Source organism: Mastomys coucha, unplaced genomic scaffold (assembly GCF_008632895.1).
Source record: "Mastomys coucha isolate ucsf_1 unplaced genomic scaffold, UCSF_Mcou_1 pScaffold7, whole genome shotgun sequence".
NCBI classification, from domain to species: domain Eukaryota; kingdom Metazoa; phylum Chordata; class Mammalia; order Rodentia; family Muridae; genus Mastomys; species Mastomys coucha.
In genome coordinates, this window is record NW_022196913.1 from 88,257,965 (window position 1) to 88,269,663 (window position 11,699).

The window sequence follows — 11,699 nt, forward strand, 5'->3', positions numbered from 1 at the left end:
TCTTCTTCTTCTTGCCCCTAAGATCATAATTAGGATTTAATAGGAACTTTTTCTCTGTTAAATTCAGAAGCTACAACTGAATTTATACAAAAGTTGTTATCTAGTGCTAGTCACATGTTATCCTTTGCAAAGTTAAGGGCATTGTTTGGTTTTGTTTGGGGCCTACAAATGGAAATTTTGACTAAATAGCTTTGTAGTTAAATTTGTAAATCTCTCCAATGTTGAGTTGTCTTTCTGCATGGACGGATTAGTTGTATTCATGTCTCTATCATGCATCATGTCATAAGTTTGAGGAATGCAAAGTGATACTTCTAAAAGTACCACAGGAGATTTGTGTAGCTAAAGATTTTAGAGTAGTGAAATAAATCAATGAGTTTCTTCCTTGCAAGAATCATAACAAACCTGTCTCATTTCTTTTTTATGAAGAGTTCCCATAGATTATTTCCTTTAGATTTTGAGTTAGTAAATTTTAAATCAATCATAGCTTTATTAAAATATATATTCTATTATAATATGCATTTATCAGTAAATACTGAGACAAAGCCCATCATAATGCTAAGAACAGGGTGTTCTACTCATGGAAATTTATCATTCAGAGCTCTCTCTGCCTTGACTCTTAGCTCCCAAAGAGGCACATATTTTGTGAAGTATTCTTATGATCTTTATAGTTTGGGGCTCAGGGCCAAACAAGAATGTTTATAAAGTTTAACCTAAGTTTGGTCAAATTTTTTTTCTCTTTCTACACAGATCACACCTTCATTTTGACTCTTTCTGCAGCCTCTGAAAATCAAGAAAAGAGTTGTGTCCCAATTACTCTCCAGATCAGCACCCTGCCTTTTTCATCAGAATTTATTTGAATTCTGGTGAACCAAGGAAAATGAATGAGAGCCTAAAACTAACCCACATCCTTAATAATATACTATATAAATAATTTTAAAACTTAAATTGCATAGAAGAGTGAAAAGCAATAGTCCTAAAATTATGATATATTAGATAGTACAAAAAATTTCATTTCCTGTTAGACATCATTTTACCAAAATCCAATGACAAACTCTTATAAGTCCATAACACTAATTACATCATTAATATTAGCAGCAAAACTGAATGATGTGGTAAGATTCCAATTTGTCAAAAATATCTGATAGAAAATAATTTATATTCCAAACAAAAAATTAGTTTTAATATTGTAATACTATTAGAATCAGTACATAAAAATTAATTAAACATTAGTAAAGCAATAAGTCATATATTATTTAGCATTTTCTAGTTTGCTGAATAGAGATAATTTTAACTGTGACCACAGAAGCAATTCTTGATTTTTTTATAATTTAACTTATATTTAATAGAGCAGTGAAATAGCTTGAGCAACAATAAATAGAAAGCCAATACTTTTAAACATCTCTAAAAGAGAATATAATTTTTCTAGGCAAAGTTTAGAATTATACTGAGGAAAAAGATTAAGCAAAAACACCCACATTAAATAAAACAGTATATTTCCATAATTTTAATATTATTACTTCATAGCAAGTTTATTCTTATGATCATAAATAATTCCTACAAATTTTTATTTTGTTTAACTCAGAAATGCTATGGCTAATCTTGGCTGCCAACTTGACTGCATCCAGAATCAACTAAAGCACAGTTATTTGGACCTCCTATGAGGGACTCTTAATCAGATTGATTGGAATAGGAAAATCTGCTCTAAATGTGGGTGACACTGTCTAGTATCTACCTAAATAAGAGGACATGACAGAATGAATTTGTCTGCCTACTTTCACGATCATTGGCAAATCCATCTGTCTTGTGCCTTCAGAATTCTTTGGTTGGTACAAAATTGAACTGAGTAATTACTAGATATTGAGGCTCTCAAGCCAGCCAATGTTGGACTACCTGCAGTGTAGCATGCCAGCAAATCTAAAAATACCATTATATATGTATGTATATGTATACATATAATATATACATATATATGTATATAAATATATAAATGTGTGTGTATATGTGTGTGATTCTATCAGTTCTGTTACTTTTAAGAACCTTAAGTAATATTTATGGTCTTATAAATTTTTTGTCATTTATGTAGAGCAACAAGGGTTAATTAATATGTTAAATCTCATTATTGTCGGGAAATGTAGGTGCATGTCATTTGAAGGTGTTTCAAGTCGAGAAAGCTATCATATGTCTTGAGATTTTATAAAATATTTAGGATGATATTTTCACTGGGAGTTGGTATTTGTTCTTCTGTCTGTCAAAACCAAGGCCAAATGTTGCTTTTGCCTTTCTTGCTGATTTTCCTGGCCTGCAAGAAAATCCTCTTTCATATGCCTATTATGGTAGGAATCAATAATTCATGGAATATGTTTTCTATGAGATTGTCAAGTGCAGTAGAAATATTATACTTCCAAGGCACAACACTTGGTCCTTAACAGTGAGCTCATCATACCTGTTATACAAATTGTGTGGTCACTATTAGCACTTACAACTTCGATGACTAAATGTGTTGCAGAGTAAATGCAATTTAAAGGGGGTTTATCCTAATACAACTGTTTGGGATAGATATACTACTATTGAAATTAACTAGACATAGTAAAACATTACTATTTAAAATTTGCATAACTCATGAGTCATATGGTAATTTAAATAATTCATTTTAGCTTGCAAAAGCATCAGCATTGCTTAAAAGTGGAAGATAAAGGATAACTCCTTTCCTCGTGGGGAAAAAAAGAGTACTAAATAATATAAACACCATTTTAAAAACAGTTACCTGTAATGAGATAAGTTTCTTAGGCAATATCAACAAATAGCAACAAATAATCAGAAAAAGAAACTAATATTTAAAAAATCAATTTATCGATTGTTGTTCAATATTTTTTTCTCAAAATACTAAGTTTCTGGTTGCAAACACAGTAATTTTTCAGGTAATAGCCAAAGGAAAGGAGGGAATAAAAGATGCTATAAGGTATTCCTGTTCTAAAGGCCTATTTTTTTCAGAGTTTCAGCATATTTTCGTACTAGTCTTCAGCATACAAATAGAAGAACAAGTAGAAGCAATAACCTTAACAAAAGCAAAGTCTCTTTTTTGTCTCAGCCGAGAATATTTATCCACTGGTATAAACAGAATGTTGAGAGTGTATCAAGTAACCAAACAGGTCACTAACACTTGTGGGACATGTGAACCATGCCAACAGACAGAACATGTAAGGTTGAAGCAGACTTAAAAAATCCCAGAAAATCTCATAATTGAAAACAGCAGATGTTGGAACCAGGTCCCAGCCAGGCTCTACCTGTCCTTGAACACATAACCATGACACCCCACTGAGAGGACCATGACAACCAGTCACATGTAGCATTAAAACCTAGAGTTCTCCATGCTAATGACGTATTTAGATAAGCCCCAAATATTTAGCCTGTGAGCTATCCTTCTTGGGCAATCCCTTCCTGCAAAAGGTATTTAATCCCTGGTTCACCCTAGTAAGATGTATGCATTCAGTTCCACTAAATAAATAAAGCAATTTGGACATGCAAGGACCCTCTCCTTTATCACAGATCACTGGGGATAAAGGTTCATCTCCTGTAGAAGGTCTTCTTACTTTCAGCCCCTCCAGTACTCTTGGCACTCAGTTGAAACCAAACTGGATTCTGATCTGTCTCAGGCTCAGCCATCCCTTTTCTGCTGGACAGTAGGGACATCAAGAACCCATAAACTACTATTCTCAACTATTTGTGGTCCCCAGTGGTATCTGGGTACACATGAGGTTGAGAAACATATCACCCACCTCAGATCCTGCTGTTTCTCACCCAGGGGAAACAAGGGCTGGCATCCCCTATCTTGGACTTCATTTTGCCTTCCTTGAGCCTTATGCAGGCAGCAGTCCTTATCCCAGTGGTGACGCAGACACAAAGCCAGACAGACACTAACATAGTAAAACTAAAAAAGAGGAAACAAAATGAAACTTGATGAAAAATGACCAGCAAATCACCCCATGAAAACAACAAACAGAAAAACAAAAAGACCATCAATTATCAGTAGGAATCCTCAGGGTACCTGTAGTAGGCATACTTGGAAATCCAAAGTATATACTGTAGCCTTATACATGTTGAAGAACATGCTACTCACCCCATGTGGTTAGTCGATATGTTATTCAGCTTCTTGTTGCTATGAAATATAAATCAAAGGTAAATAGTCTATTTTTGACTTAGTTTCAGAAATTATAGTCCATGGGTCTACTGAATTTTTTTATCAGGCGAGGTGGAACATCACTGTAGCCAGGAAATAGAAAGCAACAGAAGATTTGTCCAGGAGAAAGATGGTATTTAACAACATTTCACAAGTAACATTTTCCAATTTCACAGAACCTCAAAAAGTGCAAATGATGTATCAAATTCTGAATTTTTTGCCTGATAAATTCCTTGGTAAAGGAAGAGCACTGCTGATACACTCTCTTGTGAGTTCTAGTGCTGTGGTAAAACACCATGACGAAAGCAAATTGGGAAAGAAAGGGAATCTGGGGGCAGAAACTGATATAGAGGCCATGGAGGATACTGCTTACTGGATTGATTATCATGGTTTGCTCAGTCTACTTTCTTATAGAACCCATGACCACCAGGCCAGGGATCATACCACCCACAATGGGCTCCCCTCCATATCAGTCACTAGTTAAGAAAATGCCTTCCAGGCTTGCCTACACACCCATCTCTGAAAGAGTTTTCTTTTTTCTTTCCTTTTTTTTTTTTTCTTTTTTTGTTTTTTCTAGACAAGGTTTCTCTGTGTAGCTTTGTCTATCCTGGAACTAACTCTGTAGACCAGCCTGGCCTCAAAATCAGAAATCTGCCTGCCTCTGCCTCCCAAGTGCTGGAATTAAAGGTGTGTACCTCCACCACCTGGCTCTGAAGGAATATTCTTAACTGATGATTCCTCCCCTCAGAAGACTGTAAAATGTGTCAAGTTGATATAAAGTTATTCAGCATTCTCTTCTTACAAGCCATGAAACAGAGGCATAGCTTTTCAGTCAACCATAGCAACAACCATAGCAACAAGAGGAGTTATGTTGACCCTTTCAGGACCTTTCATTCAGGCCCAGTCATGATTGATGGCAATGAGGGTGAAAAGGATTTTTGGACTACCTGATGTAATACAGTAGAGTTGAAATTTAATTGAATTAATAATATTTTCCTTTTATTAAAATATTTTTCTTATGTCATATATGCTGATTATAGTTTCACATACCTCTATGTTTCTCCATTCCTCTCAACTTCCCTTCCCAAGCAGTTTCAATCCCTTTCTCTCACTTAAGAAGACAAATAAGTCCCAAAGATATGATAATAATAAATAAAATAAAATAAAATAAAAAATAAAACAAAAACATACTTTAATACTTGACATGAAAAAAAGAGAAAACAGAAGAAAAAAAATCCCAAGAGAAAGCACAAGAATCAGTGACACACTTGATCCCACACACAAAAATTGGAAGCTATAATATGTATTATATATATGTATATATATATTATACACAATAAGCTATGTAGATATATAGGATGATATACAAAGCAATATACTATATATACAATATGCAATATAATATACTATAGAATATAGAATTCTACAGATAGAGATAGACAGAGATAGAGAGAGATATAGAGATAGATAGGTAGATAGATAGACAGACAGACAGACAGACAGACAGATAGATAGGTAGATATAGAGATAGACGTGTGCAAAAGACTTGGTGCAAACACAGTTCACACTATCTCAGCTTTTATAAGTTCATGTGAGATTTAATTATGTTGATTTAGAAGACATTATTTTCTTGGTATCCTCCATCATCTCTGGTTCATACATTCTTTCCACTTCCTTTACTTAGAGTCTTTCTGAGCACTGAGGCAAGGAGTTTAACATAGGTTTAAGTGTGAGGGTTAAGAGAAAGAAAGACACTAAACTGAAAGACATATCCAAGTGATTTATTCAATCAGTTGTGTTGGTATTGGCACTATCTACCATTTTGCTTGTTCTCAAGTTACATCTCAAATGGTGATTTCTCTCCAGAACACACACAGGGAGCACATAACCAAATGGGATGAGTTAAAGTCAGCTGTTGGGACAAAGTCAGGGACTGTGCAATGCAGAAAAATCTACTCTCATGTTATTAGAAACCTTAGAGTGTTTGTTTCTTTCTTTGCTTTGTTTGTTTGTTTGTTTGTTCTTTTATCAGTAAGGAGGTAAAAAAGGCAGGTAAATCACTGTGGGAAAATTTGAGTGGGAACCTCAAATTTTTTTAAACACTTGAAGCTTGATAAACATTTCTAAAAGTACTCATACAGCAAAGAATCATAGCTTGCCATTTCTGTCTTCTTCACCTATACTTAACTTTACAATTTATAAAAATTTTTAAAGTTACAACCTTTATTGTAGAACAAGTAAACACAGCATCCTATCTATATGTGGCACATAGTGCCAACTGCAACTACAGATGTAGTAGTCCATTTGAGTTATGACTTTGTTACGGCCTTAGACAAATTTTGAGCTATTGCATAATTCATTCAACTATGCCAGAGTGATTAGATGTTCCATATTTGTTTTTGATAGTCATGTGCTATGTAAGGCCATGGTTCACCATAACTATATTTTTAGCCAGGTGCTGCATAACAGGAAGCAGGAATTCTTTAGTGTAGGATAAGAAGTGATGTAGAGTCAGTGTCCATTCACTGTTGTCAAGAATTTTCAGTGCTAAAAAAACCCTTCAGCTGCAATTTGAGAAGAAGCAAAATGCACCAAGCCCAATGGAAACATCTGGATGTGCACCTGTAGAAGAATACTTTGTCAGGCTTTCTCTGACGTAATTCTTGCAGTGAGTAATGTAGATACAGATGTAGATGCAGATGCAGATGATTGAGCTGTTCCAAACATGTGTAGTGAAATGTGAAAGATACCTATGCTTATCTTAGACAACTGGAGGAAGAGCAGTCAGACCAAAATACCTACTAGGTCGTGAAGTCACTGGAAATATAAGAGCCATCCTAATTAACTGGTTATTACAGATTCAGATTAATTAGGCTCCTGCAGACCATGTACATGACTGTCTCCATTATTGATCTGATCATACAGAATAGTTGTGTGCCCAAGAAGATGCTGCAGCTGGTTGGTGTAATTGTCATGTTTATTACAAGCAAATATGAGATGTAACCTCCATATATAGGTGACTTTGTTTTGTGACTAACAGCAATTACACTAATCAGATCAGAGAGCTGGAGATGAAGATTCTGAGAGTTCTGAACTTCAGTCTGGGTTGCCCTCTGCCTCTGCATATCATCTGTAGAGCATCTAAAATTGGAGAGGTTGATGTTGTACAGCATGCTTTGGCAAATGCCTCATGGAGCTCACTATGCTCGACTACAACATGGTGCATTTTGCTCCTTCTTAAACTTTATAAATTATCTCCAATTCAGATGAATAACCTGAAAAAAAGAACTTAATTTTACTAGCCAAAAAAACTTCACATATTTTTGCTTCGTTCTACATTTGGTGGCATTGAATTACTAAAGTCCAGTTCCCTATAACAACTTAGAAAACAATTTTTTTAAATAGAACAATGATGGTTATGAAACATAGATCACCACATACAGCAAAGCCTAAACTGTGGTCTCTTGAGGTAATCTTCCCAAGAGCATCACATAATACATTCATAAGTAATTCACATTAATTGAAAGGAGTCCTTGATCCCATCAAACTAAAAGTGAAGAACTTTAGTAGGTGCTGTACACTCACCTCATAGTTTTATGAGTACAGTTCACAGATCCAAGTTCATTATGGTTTGATTAATGATGTTGAATTCTACCTAAGCTGCTCATGACTATGCAATTAGACATAAAAGAATGGCTAAAGTCAATATTTGAATGTCTTATAGAAAAAGTAACAATCTACATTGCACTTGTTTGTTCAAACTAAGTCCCAACTAATATACCTGTCAAGAAATACAATTGACAAAAGATGTAGATTATTTCAAAACTTTGTTTAAACCAGTATAAATCACCTACTTCCCATGATTCTAAACAAAGTATTGTATGCTTTCATCTTACATTTCCTACAGGGTCTAATCCTCCACATTTCATTACTGTACCACAAGTTTAGGAGACATAAATCAAAGGAAGAAAACTAGTTTATTAAGCATCATATGTATGGTAATCAAAGAAATATGTTACCAAGAAGGCTTTACAAGAGTTTTAAGAGAATATTGTTGAATTAAATATTATGAACTCCAGGTGTTGGGTTCACTACCTTCTCCAATGCTTTATGTTCTCAAATGAAAGAACCACACACAGTCTTTATATTTTAATATGCCTTAATCAGCATAATAACTTGGCCATTGCATAACCACCACAGTGTTAATCCCAAGTTACTACTTACTAATCCTAAATTCTTTCATGGCTTATCTGGACCCAGAGGGCAGCCCAACTAGGGCACTCTCTGGGCCTCATATTCCTGGCACCTTCACATGGTGGTCAGGCCTCTCTGTTTTGCACTCTTTTCAGGCATGGCTTCTCATCTCTTTCACACTCTCCTAGCATGGCAGATCTCTGCCTTCCTCCTTCTTCCAGTCTCAATCTTGGGAATCCTAAAAATCCTGCCTCTGTCTGCTCTCTCCAGCTATTGGCTGTTGGTATCTTTATTACCAATCAGAACCCACTAGGGGCAGGTTACCAGAAGCTACCTGCTGCCATTTTCATTCAAACAATTTTAGGGAGAACATAATTACCGTTAAAATGAAAGCAGCTACAGTGGATAGCAGTGGTTTAGGAAAGTAAAGGAATGTGGAATGAGATGTATTTCAATAAAACCATTAAAATAACTAACAGTAATTTTTGATGATATTTTTCTAGATGTTCGCATATACTATATGGTTTCTCCTGGAAGTGCTATATTTCCCCACAGAAAATTCTTCAGTCTATTTCTGTGACAGAGGAGAAAGCTTTGTGTTCAGACTGCTTTGTGCTGTGTGGAGCTAAGGAAGTTTGAATGAAAGGTATGACGTGTTGATTTCTGTGTAGTTACAGACAGAAACTTGTATAGCTAGAGAACCAAATCCTTAGGGAGGCTTCACCCTGGGAAGTACAGGGAAATATAGGAAACAAAGGAGAAAGGTAATGAGTTACAGGGAGGCTCTTTATGACCCTATGCTGCATACTTTGCACTCATGTTTCTTTGCTCTTCCTTTTTGAGTGTGCATTGGATGGAATTGCCAATAATCATTCACTTTTTCTCAGATCATGAAAGTGTGCCCAAATATTAGTCTATCAGTTGTTTTCCACAAATGCCTATTTAGAACAGGCCCCTTTAGTAGGATTACAAATATTCCTGTTATGTTTCTTCTACTATTTGTTGGATCAAATCACCGTTTTAAATATTGTGAAGGGGAGAAGTACTATTATAAACAGTCTATATTCATCCTGTTCTTGTGTAGAAATAAAAGAGATGAACAACTTTTATAAATTAAAGTTAAAAATTACAAAATATCATGTAATGTTTAGCACTTGGTTTTACTTAGTAAGACACTTCCTTAATAAGGTAAATGCTCTAGTTTGGATATACTATCTGCCATTAAAATTTTTCCATAGGTTACTAAGAAAAACTTAAACATTCTCTTATATCACACTGTCTCCTACCATAAGTGAATGTCCAGCTTCTTTACAAGATAATTCTTTCCCTTGACAATGTATGGGTAGCTACTTTCTGATTTAACATACAAATACACATATTTTTCAAACATTCATATTATACATAAATGTATAGAAAAAAGAGATAGCATTGATTTCATTGTGAAAAGATAATTTTTATTTTTATGTACAGAAAACAAGATGATGCTCAATTAATATAGCATAGTACACATTTTTAGTCTTTGTTATAGATTGGCAATGAATACTACCTTCTTACTAACAGCAGACCTGGTCATTTCTAATTACAATTTGTCTTGACTTAGCATAAAGATGTATAATCAGAAATTATAGCTTAATTTTATTCTTTCTATTGAACTAAGGCCACATTTTGACCACCTTACAACCAAATAATAACATTTTGGCCTAAATACTAATAAAGGCAGGTCTAGTAAAAATTTGGTTTTAGTTTTGATTGTTTGTTTCAGTTTTGTTTTATTTTAGTTTTGGTTTTCTTGTTGTTGTTGTTGTGTTGTTGTTGTTGTACTGGTGTTGTACATCAGGCACAACTTGTTACTCATAGAAAATTCTAAAACTTATTAGATAAATTACTTAACTGTATTGCTCTTTATCAAATTTATATTTATACAACACCTAAAACTTTAAAAATCAATTATCCTTCTGTTAGCAGCATAGAAGGATTTCCTACACTCTGTTGTTGAGCTGTTTATCCACAATCAGGCTTTTGAAGATCCTTGTGGAAATCCCAGTTGTTTTCCTCTATCGATTGTTTATCCATTAAAACACTGATAGGGAACTAACAAGCTGGAAAGAACATTACAAATCTTGCATCTTTAAAAGTGCCTTGTGTGAGAAGCAGAATCGGGGCAGCAATACTTTTGTGCTCAGAAGAGCATGCAAACTCACCAAAGATTGTACTAAGCTTTCCCAATTAAGCATATGATATGATGTAATATATGACTTTTTTCTTTTATCTTTTTTTTTTTTTTTTTTTTTTTTTTTTGAGACAAGGTTTCTCTGTGTAGTCCTGGCTGTCCTGGAACTCACTCTGTAGACCAGGCTGGCCTTGAACTCAGAAATCCACCTGCCTCTGCCTCCCAAGTGCTGGGATTAAAGGTGTGTGCCACCACCGCCCGGCAATATATGACTTTTAAGATTCATTTTTCTAATTTTAATCATATGTGTGTGTGTGAGTGTATGTATATGTTCATACACATACATCTAGGCAGCTAAATATGAGTACAGGTTCTCAAGGATTCAAGTTGTGTTGTATTTTCCTGATGGTGAGATTATATGTTGTTTTGAGCTTCTCATATGGGTGCAGGGAACCAATCTTACATCAACTACTAGAGCTATATATTGTCTTAAACTTCCAGACACTGAAATATTGCTGTTGAAAGTGTTTATAATTCTCTAATATTCACAGAATTTAGTGCTTTTAACCTAAGTTAGCATTTGAGGAAAAATATCTGATGAAATTAAAGAACTTCTTTAAACATTTGTTTAAATTTGTACACATTTCTGCAATTCAATTCCTCACTAACTTCTCATTTAGTTTGTCTTTCTTTTTTCCCCATTTTATCAAAAGATTACCTGTGAAAACATACATACAAGTAAGGTTATGCAGGCTCAACAGCTTGTCCTTGTAGGTGCTTATAATACAGGTAAATTTATGTTCCCTCAAGAAACTGTTTGCACAAGAGGGTCTGCACATAGCTTCTAGGAACCTACCCCTAGTTGGTTCTGATTGGTGAATAAAGATCAGCCAAGAGTGGGAGAGGATAGACAGAGGTAGGATTTAGTATTCCCTGGCTTGGGACAAGAGGAGGAGGAGGAAAGAGATACTCCATGTCTTAAGAGACAGGGAAGATAGGAGAGATAGAGGCCACAGTGGGGTAGAGAAACAAGGCCAGAGCCCCTGGGCTCAGGACTAAGAAATATGGCCCAGACAGCTGGCTAATTGAAGTTAAGAGCAGCCAAGATGAACCATAGGCATTAGTAAGTAGTAACTCAGAATTATAGGCAGGAGGTAG

General features: G+C 34.9%; 1 pseudogene; it reads left to right on the forward strand.

Moving 5' to 3' along the window:
- The window catches only part of LOC116081569, a 9,801-nt pseudogene extending 2,383 nt beyond the window's left edge, over window positions 1-7,418 (forward strand).
- The last annotated feature ends 4,281 nt before the right edge of the window (window positions 7,419-11,699 follow it).